Source organism: Meriones unguiculatus, assembly GCF_030254825.1.
Source record: "Meriones unguiculatus strain TT.TT164.6M chromosome Y unlocalized genomic scaffold, Bangor_MerUng_6.1 ChrY_unordered_Scaffold_23, whole genome shotgun sequence".
Lineage (NCBI taxonomy): Eukaryota > Metazoa > Chordata > Mammalia > Rodentia > Muridae > Meriones > Meriones unguiculatus.
In genome coordinates this window covers 6,117,988-6,135,975 of record NW_026843709.1, presented here as the reverse complement: position 1 = coordinate 6,135,975, position 17,988 = coordinate 6,117,988, and the positions used below count along the sequence as shown (strand labels likewise).

Sequence of the window (17,988 nt, the reverse complement as noted above, 5' to 3'; positions counted from 1 at the left end):
GTAAAAATAAAAATATAATTCCTTTTTGATTTATATTACAGGAGAGGAAATGTCTGGGAATGATCATATTAGATAATTTAATTCATGTTGGAGTTATAAGAAAGGAGGGTATGCTTTGAAGTTGACATGCCAATGAAAGTGACCACACAGAATGGTTTCTCTGTCTCTGAGTCTCTGTCACTTTACATGACTGTTTCTGTTAGTCCTGGTCTGTGTATCTCTGAAACTGTCTCTCTAACTCTCTCTATCTCTTTCAGTCTTCCACTCTCTTCCTGCCACTTGTGGTTCAGTATGAAATGCTCTCAGTTTTGGTGAAGGACTACAACAAGATGAGTGCTTGCTGACATGACATCATGGATAGTCTCTAAATATATAAGCAATGTCCAAATTAAACACTTTTTCCCCCAAAGATTTGCCTTGGTCAATGAGCATTTTCATCAAAAATAATTCAATGACTGAGGTCATATCTGTGCATTTAACAAATAATAATTGAATCTGTGATAATGTGAATCTCACAAGTCAAGGACACTTGACTTTATCAATGACCACTTGAAAGAAATATGTTGTGCTGGCTTTGGCATCACATATACTAAAATTGGAATGATACAGAGAGTATTAACATGGCCTCTCCACTAGATGACACACAAATTTGTGAAAAGTTCTTAATTTTTTTTGAGAAATTAATAAAACAGAAATGGAGGAAATTGTGGAGAGAAAGAACTTAGGGAAGAAAACAGGAACTACAGAGGTAACCAGAAACAAAAGACTACAAGGGATGGAAAAAAGAATCTCAGGTGTGGAAGGTACAATGGAAGAAATCAATGTATCTGTCAAAGAAAATGTTTAATCTAAAAAATTTCTGACACACACGTCCAAGATATTCAAGACCACATAAAAAGAGAAAACCTAAGAAAAATAGAAATAGAGGAAAAAGAAGATTCCCTCCTCCAAAGCCCAGATATATTTTCAACAAAATCATAGAAGAAAATTTCACCACCTTAAAGGAGAGGCCAATAAGAATTCAAGACATTTAGAGAACACCCAATAAATTAGTCCAGCAATGAAAATATTCCATCATATAATAATGAAAACAGTAAATATACAGAAGAAAAAAATACTAAAAACTGTAAGGGAAAAGGCCAAGTAACACATAATGGCAAACCCATCAGAATCACACATGATTTCTCAACAGAGACTATGAACGCCAGAAGGGCCTGGAAGAAAATCATGCATGCCCTAAGAGAACAAATATATCAGCCCAGGATATTATACCCATGAAAAACTCTCAGTCCTCATAAAAAGAACAAAAAACAGAAAGATATTCAATGACAAAAACAAAATTCAACAATACCTATACACAAATCCATTTTTACAGAAGACACTAGAAGGAAAAATTCATCCCAAGAAAACTAGCTACTTTCAAGAAAAGACAGAAAATAATTAACCTCATTACAGCAAAACAAAAAGAAACCAAGGACACAAACTTACTACCACAGCCAAATCAAAATCAAAGGACCTAACAGCCACTGGTTATTATTATACCTCAACATCAATGGACTCAACTCTCCAAAAAAAAAATACACAGACAAACAAAATGGTGTTTAAACAAGACCCAGCAAAGTCACAAAGTCACAAAGTCACACACCTAAGTCACAAAGATAGACATTACCTGAAGGTAAAGGACTAGAAGATGGCTTTCCAAGAAAGCCATTGGACCCAAGAAGCAAGGAGGAGTAGCCATTCTAATATCTGATAAAATAGACTTTCAACCAAATTTAACAAAAATAGATGGACAAGGACACTTCATACTCATCAAGGGAAAGTTCCACCAGGAAGACATCACAATCTTGAACATCTATGCCCCAAATACAAGGGTACCCATATTTGTAAAAGTAACATTGATAAAACATAAACCACACTTTAATAGTCGGAAACTTCAACACCCCACTCTCAATAAAGGACAGGTCAACAAAACAGAAATTAAACAAACAACAAAAAAAAACTATGTCTCTACCAGAGGTCATAAATCAAATGGACCTAACAGACATTACAGAACCTTACAACCAAACACAAAAGAATTTACATTCTTCTCAGGATGTCATGGAACCTTCTCCAAGATAGATGATATGGGTCATCATGAAGCAATCCTCAACAGATACAACAAGACTGAAATACTCCCTTGTATCTTACCTGATCACCATGGAATAAAGCTAGACTCCAACATCAAAAGAAATAACAGAAGGCCTATACACACATGGAAACTGAACATAGTGAAACTAAATGAAACCTGGGTCAAGGTACAAATAAAGAAATTAAAGTCTTCCTAGACTTCAATGAAAATGAAGGCACAACATACCCAAACTTATGGGAAAAAAATGAAAGCAGTGCTAATAGGAGATTTCACAGCACTAAGAGCCTTCAAGTAGAAATTTGAGACATCTCATTCAAGCAACTTAATAGCTCACACACACACACAAAAAAAAAAAAACACATAGAAAAAAAGAGAAACAGACAAACCAAAAAGGAATAGACAGCAGGAAATAATCAAAACCCCACAAATCAATTAGAAACAATTAAAACAATTCAAAGAATCAATGAAAGCAAGAGCTAGTTCTTTAACAAAATTAACAAGATAGAAAAACATTTAATCAAACTAACTAAAAGACAGAGAGACACCATCCAAATCATCAAAATCAGAAATGAAAAGGGGACATAACAACCCACATCAAAATAAATATAGAAAAACTTAAAGCAATCCACTGAAATCAGGGACAAAGCATGGCTGTCCAATCTCTCTATATCTCTTCAACATCTCTTCTAGAAGTGCTTACTAGAACAATAAGACAATTGAAGCCAATCAATTGGATACAAATTGGAAAGGAAGATGTCAAAGTATCACTATTTGAAGATGATATTATAGTATACCTGATTTACCCCCAAAATTCTACCAGGTATTCCTACAGCTGATAAACTCCTTCAGCAAAGTGGCAGGATACAAAATTAACTAAAAAAAAAATAAGTAGTTTTTCTGTGTAGAAAGGACAAAAGGGCTGAGAAAGAAATTAGAGAAACAACACCCTTCACAAAAAGCCACAAAAGACATGAAGTACCTTTGTGTAACCCTAAACAAGCACGTAAAAGGCTTGTATGTAAAAAATTTCATGACTCTGAAGAAAGAATTACAAGAAGAAAACAGAGATGGAAATTTTTCCCATGCTTATGGCTTGGCAGGATTAACATTGTAAAAATGACCATCTTACCAAAACCAATCTAATGATTAAGTGCAATTCTCATTAAATTAACTTCAAAACTATTTACAAAGGAATTGAAAGAAAATTCTAAACTCCATATGGAAAAAAACAAACAAACCCAGAATTGTTAAAACAATGTGCAACAATAAAAGATCTTCTGTAGATTTCTACATCTCTCATCTCAACCTGCAATATAGAACAACACTAATAAAAGCCATAGAAAGTGAACGGTGGATCAGTGGAACCAAATAGAAGACTCAGAAATAAACCCATACACTCATGGACACCTGAGTTTCGACACAGATTCCAAAATTATACAATGGAAAAAAAAAAGATAGCATATTCAACAAATGGTGCTGGTCTACCTGCATGTCTGCATGGAGAAAAATTCAAATAGATCCAAACTTATCAGCCTGCACAAAACTAAAATCCAAGTGGATCAAAGACCTCAACATAAAACCAGATATATCAGTTAGAAGATAATGTGGGGAAGAGCCTTGAACTCATTGGCACAGGAGACAATTTCCTGGACAGAACACCAAAAAGCACTCGCTCTTAAAGCAACAATAAATGGGACCTCATTCAACTGAAAAGCTTCTTCTGTAAAGCAAAGGACACAGTCATCAAAACAAAACAAATTCTTTCTGATTGGGAAGAATCTTCACCAACCCACTATGTGACAGAGTGATATTATCCAATATATATATATATAAATAACTAAAAAAGTTGAAAAACAACAAATCAATAATCCAATTACAAATGGGGAATAGAGCTAAAAACAGAATTCATAATAGAGGAATAATGAATGGCAGAGAAACACTTAAAGAAATGCTCCACATCATTACCCCCCAGGGAAGTACAAATTGAAATGATCCTGAGATTTCACCTTACACCTAACAGAATGGCCAAGATTAAAAACTAAACTGACAGAACATGCTGGAAAGGATGTGGAGAAAAGGAAATCCTCCTTCATTGCTGGTGGGAATATAAACTTTTAAAACCACTCTGGAAATCAATCTCAGGCTTTCTCATACAACTAGGAATAGAGCTTCCTCAAGATCCAGCTATACCACTCCTAGGTATATATCCAAAAGAGGCTCAAGTACACAATAAAGATATTTGCTCAACCAAGATTGTAGCAGCTTCATTTGTAATAGACAGGATATGGAAACAACCCAGATGCCCCTCAACTGATGCATGAATACAGATATTGTGATACATGTACAGAGTGGAATATTACTCAACATAAAAAAACCTAGGAAATCATGAGATTTGCAGGTAAATAATGGGAACTGGAAAGGTTCATTCTGAGTGAGCTATCCAAGAAGAAGAAGAAAGATGAATACCAATATGTACACACTCCTATAGACATAAAATATAGGATAAATCTACTAATATCTCTAGACCTAGAGAAACTATTCAAGAGTTAGGACTCTGGCTAAAATGCTCAGTCTCCATCCTGAAAAGCAAAGAGAATAGATATCAGAAGGAAAAACAGGGAACAAGTTAGTAGCCAGATACAGAGGACCTCTGAAAGGCTCTGCCCTGCAGAACATCTATCAAAGCAGATGCTGATACTTATGGCCAACTATTTGGCAGAATGCATGGAATCTAATAAAGAAGTGGGAAATATTAAGACCTGTAGAGGACAGGAGTTCCACAAGAAGAGTAACAGAACCAAAAAATTTGAGCACAGGGTTCTTTCCTGAGGCCCATACTCCAACAAAGTACCATACATTGAGATAAACTAGAACCCCTGCACACATGTAGCCCATGGCAGTACAGTGTCAAGTGGGTTCCATAATAACTGAAACCAAGACTGCCTCTGACATGAACACTTCAGTACATGCCAAGACTCAATGTTCAGTAGTGCCACCTGAGCCCACGGGATCTGAGGTACCTGGGTAACCACTAGTTAATGCCTAGAATTCTTTGCTACATGATTGGCCTGCTCTTTGATCACTTCCCTCTGATGGGGGAGCAACCCTCCCAGGCCACATAAAATGACAATACAGCCACTCCTGTTGACATATGATAGACTAGGTTCAGAAGGAAAGAGAGGAAGACCTCCATTTTCAGTGGACTTGAGGAGGGGCATGCATAGAGATTGAGGAGGGAAGTTAGGATTGAGAGTGATGGAGGTAGGTGTTTATGGGGGAAGAAAAAGTGAATAAAGTATAATTAATACAAATTAAAATAAAAAATAAAAAAGGAGTATGTGACCCTCTCCCTGAACTAAGAGTCTTGGACACAGGAACTGTCATCTATGGGTTTGTGCTTTCACCTGAGCAGATTGAGGCATGTAGGGTGCTCAGCCTTTTTTTAAGCTCGATATCCACTTGGCCCTCTTAATAATTGGCTCCTGAAACTCTTACTGGCTTTCACCTGTTTCATGACATCATTCTCCATCTCAGCCAATCAGCACTAGAGAGAATGTTGAGGTTTCCATGGACATGAGTAAACAAACTTCTCTTAGATTCCAGTGTATCTGATCCTATGCATATGTCACCTTTTCTTGTGAAAATCAACAAGCCTTTATCTCATCTCTTTATTCATATCCCACATGTTTACTACTGTTTGCCTCTCTGTCAATGTAAGGTGGGAAATAAAATTTTAATGTTTATTTAATTGGACAGCATCCTAAGTAGAGAAGGTTCAAAGTAATATGGGATTAAAATGTACCTAATGACAAGGTGATCTCCAATTGTGGTCTTGGATCTGAAATTTCCTAGGTTGTGCCTTTGAACTGAGCAGTTACTTCTGTATTCACTAAATGTACTTCACATTCATATTGATATAATAGGCTGAGAGGGTCTAGCGTTCTCTGGCCTATTGAGTCTTTAAGAGGAGGGAAAAAAAGAACAAATCTACACAATTTCTGGGAGTGGTTTGGCTGAAACAGAGAAAGATTGACTCATAAAATGGAGAACTGAGGAGTAATAAATTATTTGAGAGCTGTTGATGTTCCACACTTGTGTTGCCAACCATCTATGAGCAGGATTTTATTCTCTGACCTGTGTGGATTGGCAGTGGTGTCCTATTTGGTAGGTGAGTATGGAACTCTCCTGGTCCTGGAGTTTACAGTTAAAACTGAGTCTTAAGGACAGAAAAATCATTCAGTAACAGTAAGTGACTTCAAGAAGAAATTTGACACAGCTCATTCAAGCAATTTAATGGCTCACCAAAAAAAAAAAAAAAAAAGAAAGAAAGAAAACTCTAGAAAAAGAAGAAGCAGATACACCCAAAAGGAGTAGATGGCTGGAAACAATCAACTCAGGGCTGAAATCAATCCATTAGAAACAAATAAAACAATTCAAAGAATTAATGAAACCAAGAGTTTGTTCATTGAGAAAATCAACAAGATAGAGAAACCCTTAGCAAAACTAACTAAAAGGCAGAAAGGTACTATCAAAATCAACAAAATAAAAAATGAAAAGGTGGAATTAACTACAGACACTGAAAATCCAATCATTAGGACTGATTTCAAAGTCTATACACCACAAAATTTGAAAATCTAAGTGAAATGGACAATTTTCTTGATTGATTCCCCTTACCAAAACTGAATCAAGACCAGGTAAATCAATTAACTAGCCCTATATCCAATAAGGAAATAGAAGCAGTCATAGAAAGTCTCCCATCCAATAAAAGCCCAGGATGAGATGGTTACAGCACAGAATTCTACCAGACCTTCAAAGAAGAGCTAACTCAAGTTCTCTTCAAATTATTCTACAAAATAGGAACAGAAGGAGCAGTATGATACTCATTCTATGAAGCCACAGTCATGTTGGTCTCTAAACCTCAAAAACACCCAAGAAAAAAGAGAATTTCAGGTCAATCTCCCTTATTAACTTTAATGCAAAAATGCTCAACAAAATACTTGAACACCCCCCCCCAAAAAAAAAACATCAAAGATATCATCCACTATGACCAAATAGGCTTCATCCCAGGTATGAAGGGATGGTTAAATATACAGAAATCCATCAATGTGATCCACCATATAAACAAACTGAAAGAAAACAAACAAACAAAAAAAAACATGATAATCTCCTTAGATGCTGAAAAAGCATTTGACAAAATCCAACCATCATTCATGATTAAAGTATTGGAGAGATCAGGGATACAAGGCACATATCTAAATATAGTAAAGGGAATATAAAGCAAGCCTATAGCCAAGAGATCAGGGATACAAGGCACATATCTAAATATAGTAAAGGGAATATAAAGCAAGCCTATAGCCAACATCAAACTAAACAGAGAAAAACTTAAAGCAATCCCACTGAAATCAGGAGAAAGTCAAGGCTGTCCCCTATCTCCATATCTCTTCAACATAGTTCTGAAAAAACTTGATAGAGCAGCAAGACAGTTGAAGGAGATCAAGGGGATACAAATTGGAAAGGAAAAATTCAAATAATCACTATTTGTAGATGATATGCTGCTATACCTGAGTGACCCCAATAATTTTTCCAGTGAACCCCTACAGCTGATAAACACCTTCAGCAAAATGGCTTGATACAAGTTAATTCCAAAAAAATCAATAGCCCTTCGGTATACAAAATACGGAAAGGCTGAGAAAGAAATTATCAAAACAACACCCTTCACAATAGCTACAAATGACATAAAGTACCTTGGAGTACCCCTAATGAAACAAGTGAAAGACCTGTATGAAAAAAAAAATAAGTCTTTGGAAAAAGAATTAGAAGAAAATATCAGAAGATGGAAAGGTCTCCAATGCTCACGGCTTGGCAGGATTAACATAGTAAAAATGGCCATCTTACCAAAAGCAATCTTTAGATCCAATGAAATTCCCAGCACAGTTTTCTTTACAGACAAATTCTTTACAGAAAAATTCCCAACTACATATGGAATAACAAGAAACCCAGAATTGCTAAAACAGACTTCTACAATAAAATATCCTCTGGAGGTATCTTCATCCCTGTTCTCAAGCTGTACTATAGAGCAACAGTAGTAAAAACTGCATGGTACTAGCATAGAAAGAGAATAGGGGTTCAATGGGACTGAACAGAAGACCCAGAAATAAATGCACACACTTATGGATACCTGATCTTTGACAAAGATGCCAAAACCATAAAATGGAAACTAGAGAATCTTCAACAAATGGTACTGGTCTAACTGGATATCTACATGTAGAAAAATGAAAATAGGTCCGTACTTATCACCCTGATCAAAACTAAAGACCAAGTGGATCCAAGACATCAACATAAAACCAGACATATTAAATCAGTTAGAAGAAAAAGTGGGGAAGAGTCTAGAACTCAGTGGTACAGGAGATAACTTCCTGTACAAAAGATGAACAGCACAGGCTCTAAGAGCAATAATCAATAAATGAGACCTCATGAAACTGAAAAGCTTCTGTAAAGCAAAGGACACTGTCATCAAAACAGAAGGAATGCCTACAGATTGGGAAAGAATCTATACCAAGCCTCTATGTGACAGGGCACTAATATCCAGTATGTATAAAGAACTAAAGAAGCTGAAAAGCAGCAAACCACGTAATCCAATTAAAAAATGGGGAACAGAGCTAAACAGAATTCTTGACTGAGGAATACTGAATGGCAGAGAAACAGTTAAAGAAATGCTCAATATCATTAGCCATGAGTGAAATGCAAATCAAAACAACCCTGAGATTTCACCTTACACCCATCAAAATGGCCAAAATCAACACCTAAAGTGACTGCATATTCTGTAGTGGTTGATGAGTAAGGGGAACCATCCTCCACAGATTGTGGAAATGTAAACTTGTAAAACCACTGTGTAAATCAATCTGGTGCTTTCTCAGACAACTACGAATTAGCGCTTCCTCAAGTTCCAGCCATACCACTCCTAGGCATTATCAAAAAGAGGCTCAAATACACAATAAGGACATTTGCTCAACCATGTTTGTAGCAGCTTTATTTGTAATAGCCAGAACCTGGAAACATCCCAGATGCCCCACAACTCAGAAATGGATACAGGAATTGTGGTACATCTACACAATGGAATATGTCTTAGCAATGAAAAACAAGGAAATCATGAAACTTGCAGGTAAATGGGGAGACTGGAAAAGATCATCATGAGTGAGCTATCTCAGAAACAGAAAGATATACACAATATATACTCATTCATATAGACATGAAATATAGAATAAACTAATAAAATTTGTACATGTAAAGATACTAATCAAGAGGTAGGACTGTAACTAAAATGCCCATCCACCTTAAAAAAGGCAAAGAGGATGCACATCTAGAGAAGAAGAAAACAGGAAACAAGTTAGTATCCTGCCAAATAGGGCCTCTGAATGGCTCTACCTTGATGAATATCAAAGCAGATGCTGAGACTTATGGTGAACTGTTGGCAGAGTGCATGGAATCTTATGAAAGAAGTGGGAAATGATAAGATCTGGAGAGGACAGGAGCTCCTCAAGGAGAGCAACGAAACCAAAAAAAAATTGAACACAGGGGTCTTTCCAGAGACTCATACTCCAACCAAGTACCACTCATGGAGGTTACCTAGAACCCCTGCAGACATGTAGCCCATGGTAGTTCAGTGTCCAATGGGATTCTATATTAATGAAAACAGGGACTGCCTCTGACATGTACTGATTAGCCTGCTCCTTGATCACCTCCCCCTGGGCTGGAGCAGCCTTCCCAGGCCACGGAAGATGACAATACACTACTCCTGAATTGATCAGATAGAGTAGGATCAGAAGGAAGGAGAGGAGGACCTTTATTATCAGTGGACTTGGTGAGGGGCATATGTGAAGAAGGGGGAAGGAAGGTTAGGGGGAAGGAGGGAGGGGATTAAGTGGTAATACAGAATGAATAAAGTGTAATTAATAAAAGTTAAAATAATACATAAATAAGAAAAATTTTAAAAAAGACCTTGGTTGCTGATAAAGGCAGTTTAAATTCCTTTGTTTTAGAATAAGCTGTTAGTGCTGCACTTTGGAAAACTTCAAATAAAAATTGGCAAACCTATGTGTAGAAATTGGGGGCTGTGTTGGGATATATAGGCATTTTCTCTGGTAATGCCAGTAGCTTTGCTAAATTAATCAAGTATACTTCTGTCTTGGCATATCTTAATCCTCCTTATTTAGTGCTAATTGGAAACATTGTAGTAAGACATTTTAAGAACATGATCGAGATTCAATTAAATGTATATATTACAGTCTTACTAATTGTGTTAGTGCTAATAATAATGCTCATTTAGTATTAGTTGTTAAGCAATCTGCTTTTGTTTTGATTCCTTTTAGGGTTCCTGATTTTTCCTATGATGAAACAGAATATAATTGGACTCTGGTTCAGAATAGCGTTGCTGGTATTTGGTTTAGCAAATACTTCTCATTGAAATGTTAATGATGAAAAATACTACCCATGACATAGAATCTGCCAATAAACCTAAGTTAGAATTGGCCAATACATTCTGGGGTATATTTATTTGACTCTGTGCTTAAGTGAGGACTGACATTTGTGCACCTGGCAAGTATGGGTTTGTTGGCATGTGTCTACCTTCCTTATGTGTTATAGTTCCTTCTTAAACAGCTTCAATGCATGCACGTGTAGTTGCATGAATTTAAATTAAAGATCTCTAACAACCCCATTTGATATGGAGGTAAGTCAATGACAGGTAAGATTAAAATTGTGCTTTTTCCAGCCTAACAAGTAGGCTTGTAAAAATTGCAACCAAAACCTTGATGACCAGTAAGAAAAAAATGCATATTTTGCCAACCTAAGACAGGCTTTCCATAAACCAACCAAGAGAGAACTGAGTCTGGTTTTCTGCTTCCTTGCCTTCTCAGATGCCGGTATCATCTAAGTTCCATAGCTCAGAGGCTGTCCTTTGTGCTCTCTGCAAGTGGGTTATTCTGAGACTGAGAAGTAGATAGCAAGCTCCCTGAAATCTAGGGAACCAGACAGCAAACGTGATGTAACCTTCAGTGATTTCCTGGATGCCCTGCCAGGTGGCACAGATGTGTTGTTACAGTGGAAAAAAAAAAAAAAAAAAAACATTTGCTTGTACTGTTTGCTTTATAAGTGTTGTTTGCACATTCAGAAAACTGAGATTTGATCAGGAATCTGTTTGTCTCCATTCTTTTTCTCTCTGTTCCATCATTTCCACTCCATCTTTCAGTTGGACACTGTTCGACTAGCCCACAGGACGGGTCAGGTTACCTTCTCTTTTCCCTGCACTGAAAGACTCAATATCCCAGGGAACCCTAAACCCTGCCAGCATATTATATCAATAAGAATGTGAAGGTACATTTTGTCATTAAACCAGTAACTGCTCAATTCAAAGTCACAAACTAGGAAATTTCAGGTCCAAGACCACAGTAAGAGAACACCTTGTCATTTGGCACATTACTTAATCAAACATCACTTTAAAGCTTCCCTATTTAGGAAGCTGTCCAATTCAATAAACATTCAAGTTTCATTTCCTACCTAACATTGTCACATAGCAAAACAGGAGTAAAAGTGTGGGATCTTGATAAAGAGATGAGATAAAGGCTTCTTGTGTTTCACAAGGAAAAGTCACATGTGAACAGGATCAGATACACTGGACACTGAGGAAAGTTTGTTTACTCATCTCCATGGAAACATCAAGATTCACTCAAGTGTTTATTTGTTAAGAGAAAAATGATGTAATGAAACAGGTGAAAGCCAGTAAGAGTTTCAGGAGCCAGTTATTAAAAGGGCCAAGTGGACAGCATCCTTCAGAAAAAAGCTGAGCAGCCCTACATGCCTCAATCTGGGCAGCTGATAGCACACAATTCAGAGAGGACAGTTCCTGTGTCCAAGAATCTTAGTTCAGGAAAATTGTCACATATTTCTTTCAAGTAGTCATTAATAGAATCAAGTGTACTTGACACGTGATTTTTACATAATTATAGATTCTGTTATTATTTGTGAAATGCACAGATATGTCCTCATTCAGTGAATTACTTACTGTAAAAATGCTCCCTGAGTAACGCAACTCTTTGAACCAAAAGCCTATAATTGGGACCTTGATTATATGTTTAAAGAGACCATAAGGAGGTCAAGTCAGCAAGGACACCCCTTGTTTTAGTCCTTCAGCAGAACTAAGAGTGTTTCATACTGAACTGCAAGCAGCAGGCAGAGAGAGGGAGATAGCGATAGATATAGTATGAGCTAAGCAGACGGATACATAAATAGACCAAGAATTACAGAAACAAAGATGTAAAGTGACAGAGACAGATAGACAGAGACTCTACTCTGTCACTTTCATTGGCATATCAACCTCAAAGCACACCCTCATATAATAAAATTCCAATAGGAATTATATTATCTAACAGGGCCACACCTCCTAAATCTTCACAGACATTTTCTCAACGGGAACTAAACACATAAATAGATTGAAGTAGAAATTGCAATTGAAATTATGGGTAAGTGAAAGAAGATGGAAGGACTTCTAGGCTAAAGGAACATAATTTGTCATTCAATACAATGATTAAAGTCCCAGGAACATCAAATTTCTAAAAAACAGGACTGACAACAATCTCCTATGGGGTAATTGTGGAATATTTCCGTAACAGAGCAGTATTCAGCTAAGAAAATAACATGATATTTTCAGGCAAATGGATGGAACAAGGAAAAATCATCCTTGGTGAAGTCACTAAAATGCAGAAAGAAACTATGTTATGTATCCAGTTACTAGGAGGTCTTCTAATAGTGGGGAATACAGATCAAATAGGCCACCTATTATTAACAAACCAGTCCTAAACTAGGTGGATTGGGTGGCAATTGATTTATTTGTTGGTCCAGGGCATTCTACAGAAATTTTCAGGCTGTTGTTATTAAAATATGTTGCTCTCTTCCCTTAACTGATAGATCAGTCCCATGTTTTTGTATCCACTGAGATGCTTCCTTCTGCATTGAATGGGATTGAATACAGAGACACAGTCTGATATTATGCAGAGAGAGACCTTAAAACACCCAGCTATGAATGGGATTTCCCTATAAAATTCTCCCTCCCCTCAGAGCTCTGGGAAGCCTGCAGGAGAAGAGGCAGAAACAGTATCATAACTAGAGGAAATTGAGCACACAAGGAGAACAATGCCTTGAGAATCAGGCCACAGAAGAAAATGATGCAGCCAGCCTTGATGACACCTGATAAGCAAGGGTCCAAATAAAAAGGTGAAATTAGAGAAAGGCATAAAGGTAGGAGAAGGAGGATGGGTAGGACTGGAAGGAGAAGACAGAGGTGGTAGCAGAAAAGATACACAGGGGAAAAAACATAATAAATAAATACATAAGAAAAACTGTAATCAAGTTGATGAATTTAGAGCTCTTTAGGACTGATGGCTTCTTCTTATGGGTGGTGACAGGGTGCAGCAAGGAAGAACTCATTTTTCTTTAAGGGACTTGGTACTGAGTCTCTGGTCATGTTCCAATGAGTATATGAACAACAAATACTTCAATTGATGTATTTAAAAGAAAAACAAATTCTTAGTGTGACACATGGGTAGGTATTTGAACCTGGGAGCAATGGAAAAGGATTGTAATGTATATTATATGAAATTCCCACATAAGCAATACAAATCTTAAAATGAATTTCTTTTTTACCAACAAAGTAATCAAGTGACATTATTTCTTAGGTTCCAATTTATAGTATTCACATTTCTAGAAATTATTTATCAAATTCCGCAGAACTCACAGGCAGAAAAAGTATGTTTTGATTTGTAATAGTTTTGCAGTAGATCCATTTTCATTTGAAAGCCTTTTACAAATGTTCAAGCCTGTGACGTATTTGTGATTTCTTTTCTAGCTGTGTGGTAGGCACTTCTGCTGCTGTGGAGCCCTGCCCCTTTTGATGTGACAGCAGCACGTTAAACCCTTTGGAGGAGGTATCACTTTTCATCTTCCAGCTTTGTTCTGGATTGCAGTTCAAGGCAACACTGTCCTTCTTTGGACTGGCCACTCTGACTCCCTCCTCTTAGAATATGACAGTAAAAATGACAGTAACTAACTTACTTCAATGGCATTATCATAATGACAGTATATATAATTTTTAGTGTTTGGGCCCTGAAACATTGTTGTATTATCCTATTTAAACCTGCTCTGCTGAACTATTTCTACTGAATAGGACCTTAAGCATTTTTTTTTAATTTTTTATTTAACTTTTATTAATTACACTTTATTCCTTTTGTATTACCCCATAAGCTCCTCCCTCCTCCCCTCCTGGTTCCACCCTCTCCCCCTTTCTGCATGCATGCCTCTCCCCAAGTCCACTGATAGGAAAGGTCCACCTCTCCTTCTTTCTGATTTTTTTTTTTGTTGTTGTTGTTCTTCTCAATGCAGTGTATTCAGGAACCTTGAACAATCTTCTGACCCTGGGGAAAGCCAGCCCACAGATTAAATAGCCTCTGGGTAGCCAACCCCAGTGTGCCTCGTGAGCAATACAAATAGGTCCATATACACGGAAGCAAGCCAGATCCTCAGCCTTAGCCAAATATGGAGTTGTTTGTGACAGAGAGCACTCACCATCTGGAAGGTGGAAGGCGGAAACCAGCTCCATCTTTAAGACGTGGCATTATGCAGCTCTCTACAGTTCCCCCTTTTTGTTTTAGACACATCAGGCAAGAGTAGAGGTCTGATCTCTGATATTAGAAATAAATTGGGACTTTGTACCGATGTTCATTTAGGTGTCATCCACCCAAAGAGCAACAGACCCGTCCAATACCTTTTTCTCAGAGGCGCGACCTGGGGCATCAACCCGCATGCAATCAGACATGCTCTTCTCTGGGTCGAAAGTGCTGACCCTGAGTTGCAGTGCTTAGCCTCGCATCCTGAGCATAACATTTTAGCTTTTTATGGTAGCCACCATGCTTGGGGAGACTGTCCTGCTTCAATGGCTGTAAAGGCCTGAATGATCATGGCTGCATTACGCTGTTGTGAGACTCTAATCTTGCATATACACCACAGGCAAACCAAGGAGACAAACACCAGAAGGCCTGCTAACGCTCCCATGCCCGCCCATTCCTTCAGATGATTCATGGCTGCAGCAATCCATGATGATAATCCTGTGGCTAGTCCTGCGTCCACTCTGGTAGAATTTGCCATAACAATGGCCACTCTCAGCTGCTACATCATAGTATCGAATTCTTCAGTCCAATTACCTAAAATATATCTAGACAGTTGTTTAGACAGATTTGCAGCACGGGAAAAATTCTCATATTGTATGCTAGTGACACAAAGTCCAGCATCCTTCCATTGACAGCCAAGTTGAGCGATTTGCCATAGGGTATCAATTTGCTCCTGCACGAGGCTTATCCTCTGATTGAACACCATCAAGTCTCCTTTTAGTTGAGCATTAATTCCTTTTTGTACATCTAAAGCATCTAACATGCTAATCGAGGTCAGTGTTTGACTTAGTAAGGTGTGCTTTTCAGGACCTTATTATGTAGCAGAGAATCTCAGCCATGAACTAGTGGTTACCCAGATACCTCAGACCCCATGAGCTCAGGTGGCACATCTGAACAAGCACCCTAGCACTAAGACTATATTTCGTGCGATTGTCTGGACGACCACAGGAGGAACACAACTGTTCTTGTGACCTGCCCCGTCTGATTCCCCGTGTCCCTGGGAAACAAGGCTCTGGACAGGAAGACACGGTTTCCACAAATTGACAGACAGAGACCAGTGAGGCTTTGGAATCCGCTGCGATTTTACTGAAGTCAAGCTGATATTTTTATTATGATCTTACAAAAAGGCACCTTAATATTGGCATACTTCCCAGAATATTTAGACTTTTACCAAGAATACAAAGTTTACATTTTAACTCAAAAATGTAGTCAAACATAAAGTAGTGCCCACAAGAAATCTTGGCCTAAAAACTTTTTGATCAGAGCAAAATAAGAAAAAGAAACCTCAAATGCAGTTTCATTATTGCTAACCAGTGAAAAGGAAAGTCAGGAACTAAGTCAAATGCCTGTCAAAATCTTTCTCTGTATCAAAATCTAATTACACCTTTGTTAGACGTCCTCCCACATGTTCTGTTTAAGATTTATAATCTTCTCTAAAAACAAGGTGCTGAAGTGGGGGGAAACTCCCGCCAGCTATACCTCTCATGCTATTTTTTTCTTAAGAATGAGCCCATTATTTTTTCACTATTCTTATAATGCCTATCAATACTAAATCTAATTCATTACTTTTCTTAAACTTATTCCCTTTACACTTTATTTTTATTAAAGCTTTTAATAATCTACTAATAATAAATTTCTTTATAAAATTAGTTGTGCTGTTTCAGGAGTCACAGAGAAAGATTAAAGAATTCAAAATTCCATTCCCAAGACTGCTTCCGAAAAGCACAGAAATCTCAGCATACATCTCTTTTCCAGGAGGGGGGAGTCTGCTAGCGATCTCCAGGGAGCAAATTTCCAAGGAAAGCATGTCTCCTACCCTATAGCACAATCTTTTGACATGCTACTCTGGTGATACTGAAGTGGGTGTGACACCAGGAATAAGTGTAAACCCTAAGACCAGGAGAGTTACTCACTGACCACTGAGTAGGACACAGCTGCAAAACCAGCCAGGTCAGCCAAGGCTACCCTGCCCATAGAGTGTTGGCAAAACTAGTGTGGAACATCACCAGCTGTCAAATACTTTATTGCCCCTCTGTTCTCCTTTTCCATACACTTATCTTTCTATGTTTCAGACAAACCAGGCCCAGAAATTGTCTGGTTTCATTTTCTTTTCCTTGCTCTTAAAGACTCAATACCACTGGGAACCCTAGACCATGCCAGCCTCTTATATCAATAAGAATATGAAGGTACATTTAGTGAGTACACGAGTAACTGAACAGTTCAACGTCACAACCTAGGAAATTTCAGATCCAAGATTTCAGTAGGAGACCAATTTGTCATTCTGTAGAGCTCTTTCATCCAACATCACTTTCAAGCTTCCCAATTTAGAAGCTGACCAATTAAATAAACATTAAAGTTTCATTTCCTGCCTGACATTGTCACAGAAATAAACAGTAGTAAAGTTGTGTGATGTGGCTAAAGGGGTGAGATAAAGGCTTGTTGGGTTTTACAAGAAAAATTCACAGGTGCACAGGATCAGAGATACTGGACACAGTTAAAAGTTTGTTTATTCATGTCCATCGAAACCTTAAGATTCTCTCAGGTTCTGATTGGCTGAGAGGTAGAATGATGTCTTGAAATAGGTGAAAGCCAGTATGAGATTCAGGAGCCCATTATTAAAAGGACAAGTGGACAGCCTGTCTGAGAGAAAGGATGAACAGCCCAATAATGCTTTGATCTGGGCAATTGAAAGTATAAAACCCAGGGATGAGAATTCCTGTGTCCAAGACTCTTAGTTCAGGAAAAGTGTCACATATTTCTTTCAAGTGGCCATTAAGAGAGTCATGTGTCCTTGATATGTGACTTTCACATTATCCAGATTCCATTTTTATTTGTTAAATGCACAGATAAGTCCTCAGTCAGTGAATTACTTACTGGGAAAATACTCCCTGGCCCAACCAAATCGTAGAACAATAAGCATTTAGTTGGATCCTTCTTTATATTTTTAAGACATCATCCATGAGGTCAAGTAAGGAAGCAGTCATTTTCCTGCCATTCTTCAGCAGAACTGAAAGCTTTTCATACTGAACCATAAGCAGTTTTCAGAGGAGGAAATAGGGAGAGACAGAGAAAGAGCTAGAGACACAGATTCAGAAATAGAGAGTTCGAGACTGACAGAAAGAAGGATATAAAATGACAGAG

The 17,988-nt window shown here is 37.7% G+C and overlaps 1 non-coding gene across 1 annotated transcript; it reads left to right on the top strand.

The window, feature by feature from the left end:
* The first annotated feature begins 565 nt into the window (after positions 1 to 565).
* On the top strand, positions 566 to 671 carry LOC132651621 (U6 spliceosomal RNA). Its single transcript, XR_009589207.1, has one exon. It is a non-coding gene; the product is annotated as a U6 spliceosomal RNA (small nuclear RNA).
* Positions 672 to 17,988: the final 17,317 nt, after the last annotated feature.